The 13114-nt window shown below is 39.1% G+C and overlaps 1 long non-coding RNA gene across 1 annotated transcript in view; it reads right to left on the reverse strand.

Annotated features, from left to right (window-relative positions):
- Positions 1–3557: 3557 nt before the first annotated feature.
- LOC140741896 (uncharacterized) overlaps positions 3558–13114 on the reverse strand; it is a 36178-nt gene continuing 26621 nt past the window's right edge. Inside the window, exon 4 of the long non-coding RNA XR_012102160.1 lies at positions 3558–3667. This is a non-coding gene — a long non-coding RNA (uncharacterized lncRNA). The remainder of the gene's footprint in view (positions 3668–13114) is intronic.

Consider the following 13114-nt stretch of genomic DNA (forward strand, 5'->3'; position numbering starts at 1 on the left):
ACACAGGCTCAGGATAGAGAGGCACCCTTTCAAAACAGAGACGAAGAAATTCTTTTAGCCAAAGAGTGGTGAATTTGTGGCCACATGCAGTTGTGGAGGGCAGGTTGTTGTGTGTATATAAGACAGAGATTGATAGTTTTGTAATTGGAAATGGCATCAAAGGTTTTAGGGAGAAGGCTGGGAACTGGATTTGAGGAGTAGAGAAAAAAAAGCAGACTCGATGGGCCAGATGGCCTAATTCTGATCCTATATCTTATGGTCTTACGGAATGGAGACAGGCTAACCCCTATTGAAATCAATGGAACTGGGGATGAGAGAGTGAACAGCTTTAACTTCATCTGCATCCACATCAACAAGGATCTCCCATGGTCATTACACACTGGCTGTGTGGTGAAAAAGGATAACAACGCCTCTTTCAACTCAGTCAGTTGAAGAAGTTTGGCATGAGTCCCAAAATCCTAAGCACTTTCTACAGGGGCATAATTAAGAGCATCCTGACTGGCTGCATCACTGCCTGGTATGGGAACTGTACTTCCCTCAATTGCAGGACTCTGCAGAGAGTGGTGTGGACAGCCCAGTGCATCTGTAGATGTGAACTTCCAACTGTTCAGGACATTTACAGTGACAGGTGGGTAAAAAGAGCCCGAAGGGTCATTGGGGACCTGAGTCACCCCAACCACAAACTGTTCCAGCTGCTACCATCCAGGAAACAGTACTGCATCATAAAAGCCAGGACCAACAGACTCTGGGACAGCTTCTTCCACCAGGCCTTCAGACTGATTAATTCATCCTGAATTGCATTTCCATGTTATAATGACTACCGTACAGGGCTACAGTGGGAAACTTTGTCACATGGTGCAAGCAGAATCATCTGCAGCTTAATGTGAAAAAGACTAAGAAGCTGGTGGTGGACCTGAGGAGGGTTAAGGCACCGGTGACCCCTGTTTCCATCCAAGGGGTCAGTGTGGACATGGTGGAGAATTACAAATACCTGGGGATACGAATTGACAATAAACTGGACTGGTCAAAGAACACTGAGGCTGTCTACAAGAAGGGTCAAAGCCGTCTCTACTTCCTGAGGAGACTGAGGTCCTTTAACATCTGCCGGACGATGCTGAGGATGTTCTACGAGTCTGTGGTGGCCAGTGCTATCAAGTTTGCTGTTGTGTGCTGGGGCAGCAGGCTGAGGGTAGCAGACACCAACAGAATCAACAAACTCATTCGTAAGGCCAGTGATGTGGGGGTGGAACTGGACTCTCTGACGGTGGTGTCTGAAAAGAGGATGCTGTCCAAGTTGCATGCCATCTTGGACAATGTCTCCCATCCACTCCATAATGTATTGGTTAGGCACAGGAGTACATTCAGCCAGAGACTCATTCCATCGAGATGCAACACTGAGCATCATAGGAAGTCATTCCTGCCTGTGTAAGTAATAAAGTCAATTCAATTCAGAAATATAATGACTTTGAGGTAGTACGAAGGGAAAAGCACTAACAGAACACTTCCTAATACTTGAAAACGAAAATGCCGAATAAGTTGATCCTTCATCCTTGACCCTTGAGAAAATAGCATTGCAGTTCCAATGAAGAAGTATCTTACAATTATATAGTGACCTTAACAATGATTACACCTCAAGGTCACAAGCACATTATCAGAGATATTTTGACACAAAATCTCATCAGTAGATATTACTATAGCTATCGAAACACAGAATCAAAGAAAATTAGTTTTAGGATCAATTTTAAGGATAGAGTGAATCAGCAGTTTAGGGCCAAAATGTGATAATTTAAAGTGTTAACAAGTCTTTCTTATCTCTATTAAAATTTTCAGCCCGGATTTATGTGCCATTTATAAATACATATTCACTTCATTGAAATAGGTCATGATTAATCCACTATGTAGATTGCTTCAGTAAAAGAGAAGGAATGCAGAGCTTATCTCTTCTGAAACGATAGGTTTGTAGAGGAAGTAAATACAATTGACCTAGAATCACCATCCATAAAGCGTGTATCAAATTCAACCTCTTGAGTTATCAATGCTTATACATACAGTATTTAGGATAGAAACTCAAATATGATGGAGCAAAGTGAGAAGGCTATTGATAAGTAATTTGTTGAGGATTTTGCTGCGCAGGTTGTGTACAGTAAAGCTTTTCTCAAGGTCTCCGTTAGTTACTGAGAGCTGATTTCAAAACTGATTCTGCAGCCAGTGAAGCTTGCCTTACTTTAGAAAATGTAACAGCTGTTCCTGCCTTCCAAGTTTCTAGCATATTTCACACCCCTGAAGATAATATTGCCAAGCTCAGCTAATCTATTATATACAGTATCACATTCTAAATCAGATGACAGATGCTTTGCTGAGGGTGGCAGATCACCTTCTCAAAATATTAAAAATATGCAGTTTCAAGCCACATCTGTTTTATTTAAAGTCTGTTGAATAGATTATGCTTGCAATTTGAAATATACAGAAACATCCAAAGTACAGTAAAACTCTACACTACATCCTACAAGCATGAAAATCGTCAGTGACCCTCGGAATATTACCAGCTATATATTTGCTAATGTTCCAGAATCTCAGCATGATCCTTCTATTCTGTGCCAATTGTTACTTACTAGTCACTTTGGGACAGATGGTAACTTATTAGTTGGCCCTGTTTTGTACATTGTTAGATTGTTGTTTATAATCAGTTTAAAGAAAATCTACTGAAAAACAATTACAGGAGCTCATGTTTTGTTCCTGAGATCTTAAAGTTAATCTGTTGGCTTTATTGCCTCACCCTCACACATCTACCCAGCAAAATGTTAATAATGGTAACGGAGAAGTCCAAAGCAGCAGAAGGATCAGATGTACGAACTAAAGACCTGTCACAGTTCTCAAATTTGAACTTGTTTTTCTGATAAAGAAAATTAATAATGGAGATATATTGCAACTCAGATTGTAAAATATACAATATATGTCAAGTAATTTAACTAGCCAATCCTGCCTTAACTTCATGTCATTTTCCAAAATATACACGGATAATTTCCAAAGCTAAGGTGTTGATTTTGAATGTGTTACAGATTTTGTTCAAGTGCCCTTCCCTTTTACAATAGATTTAATAGAACTAAAGATTTAACTGCTCTCTATAAAACTTTGGTTAGGCCGCATTCAGTTCTGTTGCCCCAGTGCAGGGAGGATGTGGAGTCTTTAGAAAGGGTGCAGAAAAGGTTTATCAGGATGCTGCCTTGATCAGTGTCCATGTCCTATGAGATGTTGATCGAGCTTAGGTTGTTTTCTTTGGAACAGCAGCTGTGGAGACACCTGACAGAAGTTCATTCTCCACATCAAAATAAATTTTATTCATAATAAATATAATTACAGAAATAAACTATGCAACACCTGTTCATTCTTACATTTATGGTCTATGCTTTTAGTACCATTTTATGACATTATTACATTTCTTAAAGCCAATAGCACTGTTGCCACTCATGTGGCTGCCTTGGGTGACACACTACTACAATAATAGAAGGGCTTCCTCACACAACGCAGCCAGTCTCTCTCCAGCGGTGGAAGAACCCCTCTACTGTGGTCATTTGCCACCAAGCCCTCGCAGGGGCTGCACCAAGCTTCAGAGTGAACCTGACCACATACTTCTGCAGCCTGGGATGTGACAGTCAGCAGCTTTGCTCTGCACAGAGAAGTTTATAAGAGTATGAGAGGCATAGGTGTAGTAGACAGTTTTTACCTTCTACTTAGTCATAGCATTTAATACTAGAGGGCATAGATTTAAGGTGAGTAAGTTCAAAGGAAATGTTTGGGACAGGACAAGTATTTTTACACAAAGAACAGGGTGCCTAGAATGTACTGATAGGGGTGGAGTGGAGGTAAATATGACAGAGGCATTTAAGAGGTTCTTAGATAGGCATATTTTTTTTGTTGAGTAGGCCCTTCAAGTCAGGCTGTTCAGCAAACCCCCAATTTAATTCTAGCCTAATCACAGGACATTGTACAATGACTAATTAACCTACGGTAATTAATTATTATTAACCAAGTCGGTCAGTCTTTGGACTGGTGTGGAAGGAAACCAGAGCACCTGGAGGAAACCCACACGGTCACGGGGAGAATGTACAAACAGCGGCAGGAATTGAACCTGGATCACCTCTTCTGTAAAGCATTGTGCTAACCACTATGCTACCATGCCAGCATGAATATACAGAGAATGAAGGAGTATGGACATTGCGTGGGAAGAAGGGATTAGTTTAGTTAGGTGTTTAGGTAGCAGTTTAATTAGTTCGGCACAACATCATGAGACAAAAGGGCCTGTTCTTTGCTGTACTGTTCTACGTTCTACAGTCTGGTAGCTGCTGCTATACTACACTGGGCATTTACCTTTTCTCTTATTGTTACTGTTTTAACTCAATCTCAGTAATCTGAATCAAGCCTTTTATACTGAAACATATTTCTGTATTCTGTGTCATACCTATTCATGTGCATTTATGTGCACATTTAGTCCAGTAACTTAGATGATGGCATTAAAAGAAGCTGTTATTCTATGTTTACAATCGCAGATTTTTAATCTTTACGGAAGGCAAAATAAAACAGGAGGGAAAAAAGCAGTTGACTCATCTCCATCAAAACCAACAGAGTCATCAGATATATTTCAATTAGATAGCCCCTATAAATGTTGAAAAATATCCCAATATGCCTCTCAGAAATATAATTAGTCAATTATTGGCACTGAACCAAAGGAGGGGATAATAGAAGATGCAAATAGATTTAGAAAGGGGAATCCAGAGCATGGGTCTGGAAGTGAAAGTCTGAAAGTGTACAGGCAATGCTACTGAAAGGGTCCAGACTTTGAAGACTTCAGGACTTCCTGGAGCTGCTGAACAGGGGGTTTGATGGGATGGTAAAATGGATAGAACAGTAGTGTGACAATTTTAAATCGAAGGTATCAAGAGACCAGGAGCCTTGGGAGCAGAGGATTGGACGTTACTTGGTACAGAAGATATGACCAGCACAGAAAATGTTTAAAACCAAACGTGAACAAGAGCAGCAGGAGCAGACTATTCAGCTGCCCAGCCGGCTCTGCAGGAGTTTAGATAAATGTCAGCTGATGGATTCGGAAGATATGACGCCTGCCAGAAAAGTTTTGAATATTTAAGTGTGGAGAAGGTAAAATTCTGGATGTTCAACAGAGCCGAAAGTTGGGCCAAGATAACCAATGTTATCATACTGGAAGTAAGTGACTTTGTGCTTGGAAGGATACAGGGCAAAGAACTCAATTCCTGGTCCACCACAATGCCACCAAGGCTGACAGCAACTTACTGTAGACCATGACAAAGACAGGGAGAGGGGCAGAATTGATGGCTTGATTGAAAATGCTGGCTTTTGTCTTCTTAATAATTAATGGGAAGAAGTGGAGTATTAGCTAGTTCTAAATACGAGATAAATAGGTTGACAGCATGAAAACAAACAAAAAGGGGCAGACAGGTTCTGTGTAAAGTTAAATATGCTTGGATATGTACACTCAGAGGCCACTCTTATACACCTTCTTGTTAATGCAAATACCTGATCAGCCAATCATGTGGCAGCAACACAATGTATAAATGCAGACTGGTATAAGCTGACAGAAAGGCAGCAGCAAATCAAATAGCCATGCATTACAATAGCGGTGGGCAGAAGAGCATCTTTGAATGCATAACACGTCAAAAACCCTGAAGTGGAAAGGCTACAGCAGCAGAAGACCATGAACATACAGAAATACAGTAAGTAGCCTCTTTATTCGGTATCCCCTGTACCTAATAAAGGGATTACTGATCATAAATGCCTTATGCTTGGATATTCCTATAAGAGGGCAGCAGAAAAGTGAGGAATAGAAGACTAAAGAGAAAACCTTTAAAGATTCCAAAGTTAACCATGCAATGGTGAAGAGTAACACCACTTTTTGAGACATTCAGGATACAGAAAGCCTGTAATTACATGGAAATGTAATGTCCTACCGTCAGACCCATTCTATTTATATACTGTCAAGTATTTTAAATCCCAGATGTGTAGTCTGATTGTACATGAAACTAGTTCCTTCACAATATCTTTTCAAAGCATGCGATTTTTTATGGCAGTCATACAGTCATTTTCCATTGCCAGGCAAAGAATCCAATGACACTTTACTCAGTAGGGTTGGAGAAGTCTCACAATTCATAAGGGCAACTGGGAGCAGTGAGCAGATGTTGTAGCCTGAACAATAATGAAATGTCTGCAACAATCCATTCTACATCCATCAATTAGGCAATGGAATGGTTAATCTCATGGGACAAGTATTTCTGCTAACATCCCATGATCAAATTTGCACGTCCAAAGCTTTCTATGGAGAAAGACGATGCTGATTCTCTGCAGTAAAAATATAAATCTATTTATAAATATGCTGGGAATAAATAGGAAATAAGGGTGTTATAATCTATCGAGAAATGGATTAATTAACGTAGGGCACAAATTCATAGCAAATGTCAAATGATCATCACTCAGCCCTCATCAGTGTGTAGGGATATGTTGACATTCCTATCTGGGTCCTAGATCAGCTGTAGCTCATTCCTGTACTACCTGTATCCATATGAACTTGTCTCTCCTGATAGCCTTTACCTTACTGTTTTGTTTGCTTATTAATTGAATATGATACTTACAACCTGGAGGTGCTTATAGAAATTATATGGAAGAAAATCGGGAAAATACATCATTGACTTCTAAGACACTCCAATTAAACCAGCCCCTGAAATATGCAGGCTCCTTGTTAATGAATGGATTATACCATTATAGTACCCTAGAGCTCTGATGAAACCCTCCCTCTCTCAGGAATTTTTCAATTTACTTCAGTAAATTCTGGCTTCCTTCCCTTCAGGGCTAAATTACCCTTGGACTGTCTCACACACCCGACCACCCAATGAGGGACATTCCTCCAGTATGGGGGCACATCCTCTGAGATGTAACTTCATTTTCATTACAAATTATTCAATTTGCATTGTAATTAAGGTTATTATCTCTGGTGTCCATTTTTAGCAATTTGCTATTGGTTTTAAATCATTGTAGTAATTAGGCCTCTTGTTCTGGGTCAGAAGGTTGTGTGTACAAGTCCCACCCAAAACAGGGTTAAAATTCTACTCTAATCATAATACATTTGGTCGCATAGCCTTTAATTATTTGATATTGTCCATATGAAATGGATTGAAATGAACAATTGATAAGATAATATTTGCCCTTTGTTTGCAAATGTTATTTTGGATGTGTGCCTCTAGGACCTGAAATTGTGTTTTACAATTGCAGTGTTTAAGAGGGTGAGTGTACTTTAAGAATTAATGACTCATTTAATATAATGTTTGATTCATTGTTGTAGCTGCCACTGCTGCAGGCTGAGTTGACCATTTTCAATAAGAGATTTATTTTCAGCAGGTCTGCCTTTGATATTTGCTTTTTAACGATTCCAAAGAAACAACAAACCCCAGATAGCCTTTCACAGCTGGCAAAACACTGTACCAGCTCTGTCACTGTATAAACAGTCAGTGGTTTTATTATTTATGAATGCTTCTGATATTCAAAATTATTTAAAAATCATTTATATTGAATTAAATAATTCAGATAATTGGAAATTGCTTTTTGAAAATAAAATATTAAATGGATTTTTAAAACACAAGGATAAATAAACTCATTGTGCTAAAGCAAAATCCTTTTTGAAAAAGTTACTTAACTTTCCTTTTGCCTCCTGATCCTTTGTCCAAAACTTCCCCGTGATTTTTATGGGCCTTGAATAGTTCAAGGCCTGACCTGACACAGGATCTCTAAGCTTATTTACTTCCTGATGATCAAAAAGAGAAGTAACAATAAGGGACACTTGAGGCTTAGAGAAACCTGGTGGCTTTGCAAATGAAAATGCTGTGGGATGCGGCATTTCCATCCATAAAGGGTTTTCTTGGAAGTTTAGTGGATGGGGCTTAGCTTGTCCAGATCCACCCTTGTAGCCTAATTATTTTAGGTGAAGTCCTGGTTGCATCACAGCCGGGTATTGAAACACCAATGTCCAGGAACTGAAAGATCTGCAAGATATTGTGAATACAGCCCAGTTTATTGCAGGACAAGCCATTGAGGATGTTGCCACAAGAAAGCAACATCCATCATCAAGGACCCCTATCATCCAGGCAACACCCTCTTGTCACTGCTACCATTGGGAAGCAAATAGAGAAGCCTTAGGTCCCACATCATCAGTTCAACAACAGTTATTATCCTACAACCATCAGGCTCCTGAATGAGCATGAATGACTTCACTCAACTTAATGCTGAACTGGCTCTAGAGCCCATAGACTGTCTTTCAAGGACTCTACAACTCATGATCTCTGTATTACTTATTTACTTTTTGTAAATTATTTGCACGACTGATTTTTTTTGCATATTGGTTGTTTGTCAATCTTTGTTATTTATAGATTTTTTCTTAAATTCTATTGCATTTATTTATTTTCCTGTAAACACCTACAAGAAAATGAATTTCAAGGTAGTATATGTATTTTGATAATAATTTTTTTTTGAATTTGAACTCTGAGTACTACTCCTTGTTGACCAGGTCCAAGTGGCTTTCATCATCAAGTTTTCTCTTTCCCGTTAAGGTAAGCGTTTAATTCAGGCAGGGTGCAAGAGGTGGAGCCATTCCCATACTCATTGTGTTTCTTTCTCATCCTCTCTCAACTTATCTTCTGCTCTTTATTACTCCCCATATTAATGTCTCAAGAATCAGGGAGTTTCGGGGAAACTTCTCTTTGCTCCAAACAAAAAGAAGTATTGCTTTAAAAATGAGTATGTCACCAGGTGATGGACAAAGTGGCCATAACAGTAAAGGCACTCTATCTCTGTGAATAGAGCACTCACGAACCATTATCTACTGAACCAATAGCATCGGCTCTTGGAGAACAATTGTTTATTCCATCAAGGTGAGAAGAAAGTGAATCCTGTTCCTGAGATTTGACTAGGTTGTTGCTTCAGTGGACTAACAAAGGGGTGCTATACCGTTGGCGATGTTCACTTTTCATAAGGGATGTTAAAATAAAGCCCCTTATTTCCTTTCAGTGAATTAAAAGGTCCCTAGTGTCTCTGCCAATATTCATCCCTCAACCAACATATCTGAAACAAATCAACTGGCTATTAATATATGTTGTTGTTTGTGGGATCTCAATGGGTAGAAATTACCTTATTTCCAACTCTAAAAATATTCTATTGGCTGCGAGGTGCATAGGGATATATTGAAGTTATAAAAGGTGATTATATAATTATAGGTCTTTTTTTCTTTTATGCATTTCTTCCTGAATTTCAATACTTCTGGAAGCTGAGTATTTTTACACTGTACCCACAGTTGGTTGCACACCTATGGTGAATATGTCAAACTATGTTTTTATTAGATGAAATAATCAGTGTTTATCAGATCATGTCACAATTTGATATATTTATAATTAGAACGATTGGTTTATGGTGACTGATTTTCTGAAATTCTGTCTGATTCCAGGGTTTCACTAGTACTTGGAATATCAAGCTCTGCTCTCTCATCTGCTTTGACAAAATTTGCAAACTAGCGACTTATAATTTCCTGCTGCTTTCAGACCTGCAGAGAATGAATCAAATCCAGCACATGAAGCCACAGTAAACTATTGCAACCAACAGTAGCCATACAAATTTAACATATTTCTGAATTCTATGTGTAGCCTAAAATACTTATTACCAACCTATTATACGTTGGGACTCCATGGTGTCACAGTGGTTAGCGTGACGTCATCACAGCTCGGATCATCGGAATTTGGAGCTAAAGAAATACCTTCTCGTCTCTGTTCTAAAAGGTCACCCCTCTATTCCGAAGTTGTGTCCTCTTCTCTTAGACACCCCACCACAGGAAACATCCTTTCCACATCCACTTTACCAAGACTTTTCAACATTCAATAAGTTTCAATGCGGTCACCCCTCATTCATCTGAATTCCAGTGAGTAGAGGCCCAGAGCCATCAAACATTCTTCATACAACAAGCCTTTCAATCCCGGAATCATTTTTGTGATTCTCCTTTGAACTCTCTCCAATGTCAGCACATATTTTCTTAGATCAGGGGCCCAAAACTGCTCTCAATATGTTGTGAGGCCTCACCAGAGCTTTATAAAGGCTCAGTGTTCCATCCTTGCTTTTGTGTTCTAGTTCTCTCAAAATGAATGCTAACGTTGTATTTGCCTTCCTCGCCACTGACTCAACCTGCAAAATAACCTGCACAAGGACTCCCAATTCCCTTTGCACCTCAGATTTTTTTAATGCTCTCTACATTTCAAAAATATTCTATGATTTTATTTCTTCTACCAAAGTGTATGGCCATACACTTCCTGACACTGTATTCCATCTGCCATTCCTATGCTCATTGCCCTAATCTCATAAAGTACTTCTGTTGCCTCTCTACTTCTCAGAGCTACCTGCCCCTCCACCTATCTTGGTATCATCTGCAAGCTTGGCCAGAAAGCCATTGATTTCATCATCTAATTCATTGGCATATAATGTAAAAAACAAGTGGTCACAACACAGACCCCCGTGGAACTCCACTAGTCACTGACAGTCAACCAGAAAAGGCTTTTATTCCCACTCATTGCCTCCTGCCAATCAGCCAATGCTCTATCCACGTTAGTATCTTTCCTGTAATACCATGGGCTCTTAAGTTGTTAAACAGCCTCATGTGTGGCACCTTATCAAAGGCCTTCTGAAAATCCAAGTAAACAACATCCAACAATTTTCCTTTGTCTATCCTGCTTGTTATTTCTTCAGAGAATTCCAACAGATTTGCCAGGCAAGAATTTCCCTGAAGGAAACCATGCTGACTAAGGCCTATTTTATTATGTGTCTCCAAGTACCCCCAAACCACATTCTTAACAATCAGCTCCCACATCTTCCCAACCACTAAGGTCAGACTAATTTCCATTCTTCTGACCCTCTACCTTCTTGAAGAGTGGAGTGACATTTGCAATTTTCCAGTCCTCTGGAACCATGCCAGAATCAATTGATTCTTGAAAGATTATAACTAATGCCTGCACAATCTCCTCAGTCACCTCTTTCAGGATCCTGGCATGTATACCATCTGGTTCAGATGACTTATCCGCCTTCAGAACTTTCAATTTAACAAGAACCTTCTCCCTATTAATGGCAACTTCACACACTTCTTCTCCCTGACACTCTTGAGCTTCTGGCATTCTTCTAGTGTCTTCCACAGTGACGACTGGTGCAAAATACATATTCAGTTTGTCCACCATTTCCTTGTCCCCAATTACTACCTCTCCAGCATCATTTTCCAGTAGTCCTGTATCTACTCTCCCTTCTCTTTTACACTTTATTCATCTGAAGAAACTTTTGGTATCCTCTTTAATATTATTGGCTAGCTTACCTTCATGTATGAAAGATGTTTCCACAGACTTCTCTACTGCTGACAATAGAAGTGATCATCTTGTGGTCAAAATTCACAGACTCTATCAGTAAACTTCAGCTAAAATGTAGGTTTGTTAATAGGTTTGAGTGGCAGTGGCAGTTACCTTCTTGTTGGAGACAGTGGTATGGAGGATGAAGACCCTAAATGTGGGCATATCAACCTAAGCTCTTAACAAATGACTTCTGAAGCTGAATAGCATGAAGAACAGGGAATAACATTATTAACATATCAGCACATTAACTTGTAACTTAAATTAGAATTATCCTTGATACACACAAATTTTTTTTGTATAAAAAAACCTACTTCATCCCCAATTTGTTAGTTATTTGCCATAGCTGTTCCTCTTTCTGCTTATTTGTTTTACTCATTAAAATATATTTGCATATATGTTTATTTTTTGTATTGGATTCTTAATTCTATTTATACTCATGATTTATTTTATGGGATCACACTCAATTGCCTCACCTTTTAATTTAAACTTGAATTGCAATTATTCTCTTTGCTCTAAAGCAACTTCTTGCCTTCCTTGTAAAACTCAGCAGGGATCCATGTGAGACTACAGTAGTAAAAAGTGGACGTGGGAATCAACGTAAGATCCCTCCTTTGGGATTTGTGTTGGAGTGTACAATCTTTCTAATCAAGACTCCACAAAACTTTCACAGTATTTATTGGACCTTAGAAAAAACAGCACAGAATATCTGCATGCAATAAGGAAAAACAGTATCTTGAATAATGTATTTGATAACAGTCTGCAACTAAACTGTGTAACTCTACCGATTACAAGGAAATTGAGAAATGAGGTGTGTAGTCTTTATCCTGAGTATCTTTGGGAATCATAATATAATTGTGAATGGGCCTGCATATGGAAGAGTACAAACTCTGAGCTAAGAGGATTGAGAAAAGAACATTCTGTATATTGATGGAAGCAATGGGAAACAGGAGGAAGAAGGGAACAAAAGATAAACTTGCAAGAAATAACAATATAAAAAGTGTAGCAGGTCGTAAGATGGCAAGGAAAATGGAAGCAACTTTGCAAAACTGGAAAAAAGGCTCTAAGTACGGGGGTTGGCCATTCAGGACATGAAGTTTATTTACTTAGTGTTACGTGAGTCTTTGGAATTCATTGACCAAAGAAGCTGTGGACTTGCTGAGGACATTGAATGATTGCTTTATGGATATTAAGGGAATCAACTATGTGGTCAGTGGCACTGAGGCAAAAGAACAGTCATGATTGTATTGAATGGAGGACGAGGCACAATGGGCTAGATCTCTCCTACCAGCATGCCAGCTCCATCTTGGGTATTAACCTAGAAAGTACCCAGGACATCTTCAAGGAGCGTTGTCTCAGAAAGGCAGCGTCCCTTATTAAGGAGCCCCAGCACCCAGGGCATGCCCTTTTCTCATTCTTACCATCAGGGAGGAGGTACAGAATTCTGAAGGCACACACTCAGCTATTCAGGAACAGCTTCATCCCCTGTGCCATCCTATTCCTAAATGGACATTAAACCCCTGAACACAACCTCAATTTTTAATTTCAATTTCTGTTTTTGCATGATTTTTAATCTATTCAATATACAGATACTGTAATTGATTGATTTATTTATTTCTTCTTGTTCTATATTATGTATTGCATTGAACTGCTGCTGCTAAGTTAAC

This window comes from Hemitrygon akajei, chromosome 19 (genome assembly GCF_048418815.1).
Source record: "Hemitrygon akajei chromosome 19, sHemAka1.3, whole genome shotgun sequence".
Taxonomy (NCBI): Eukaryota; Metazoa; Chordata; class Chondrichthyes; order Myliobatiformes; family Dasyatidae; genus Hemitrygon; species Hemitrygon akajei.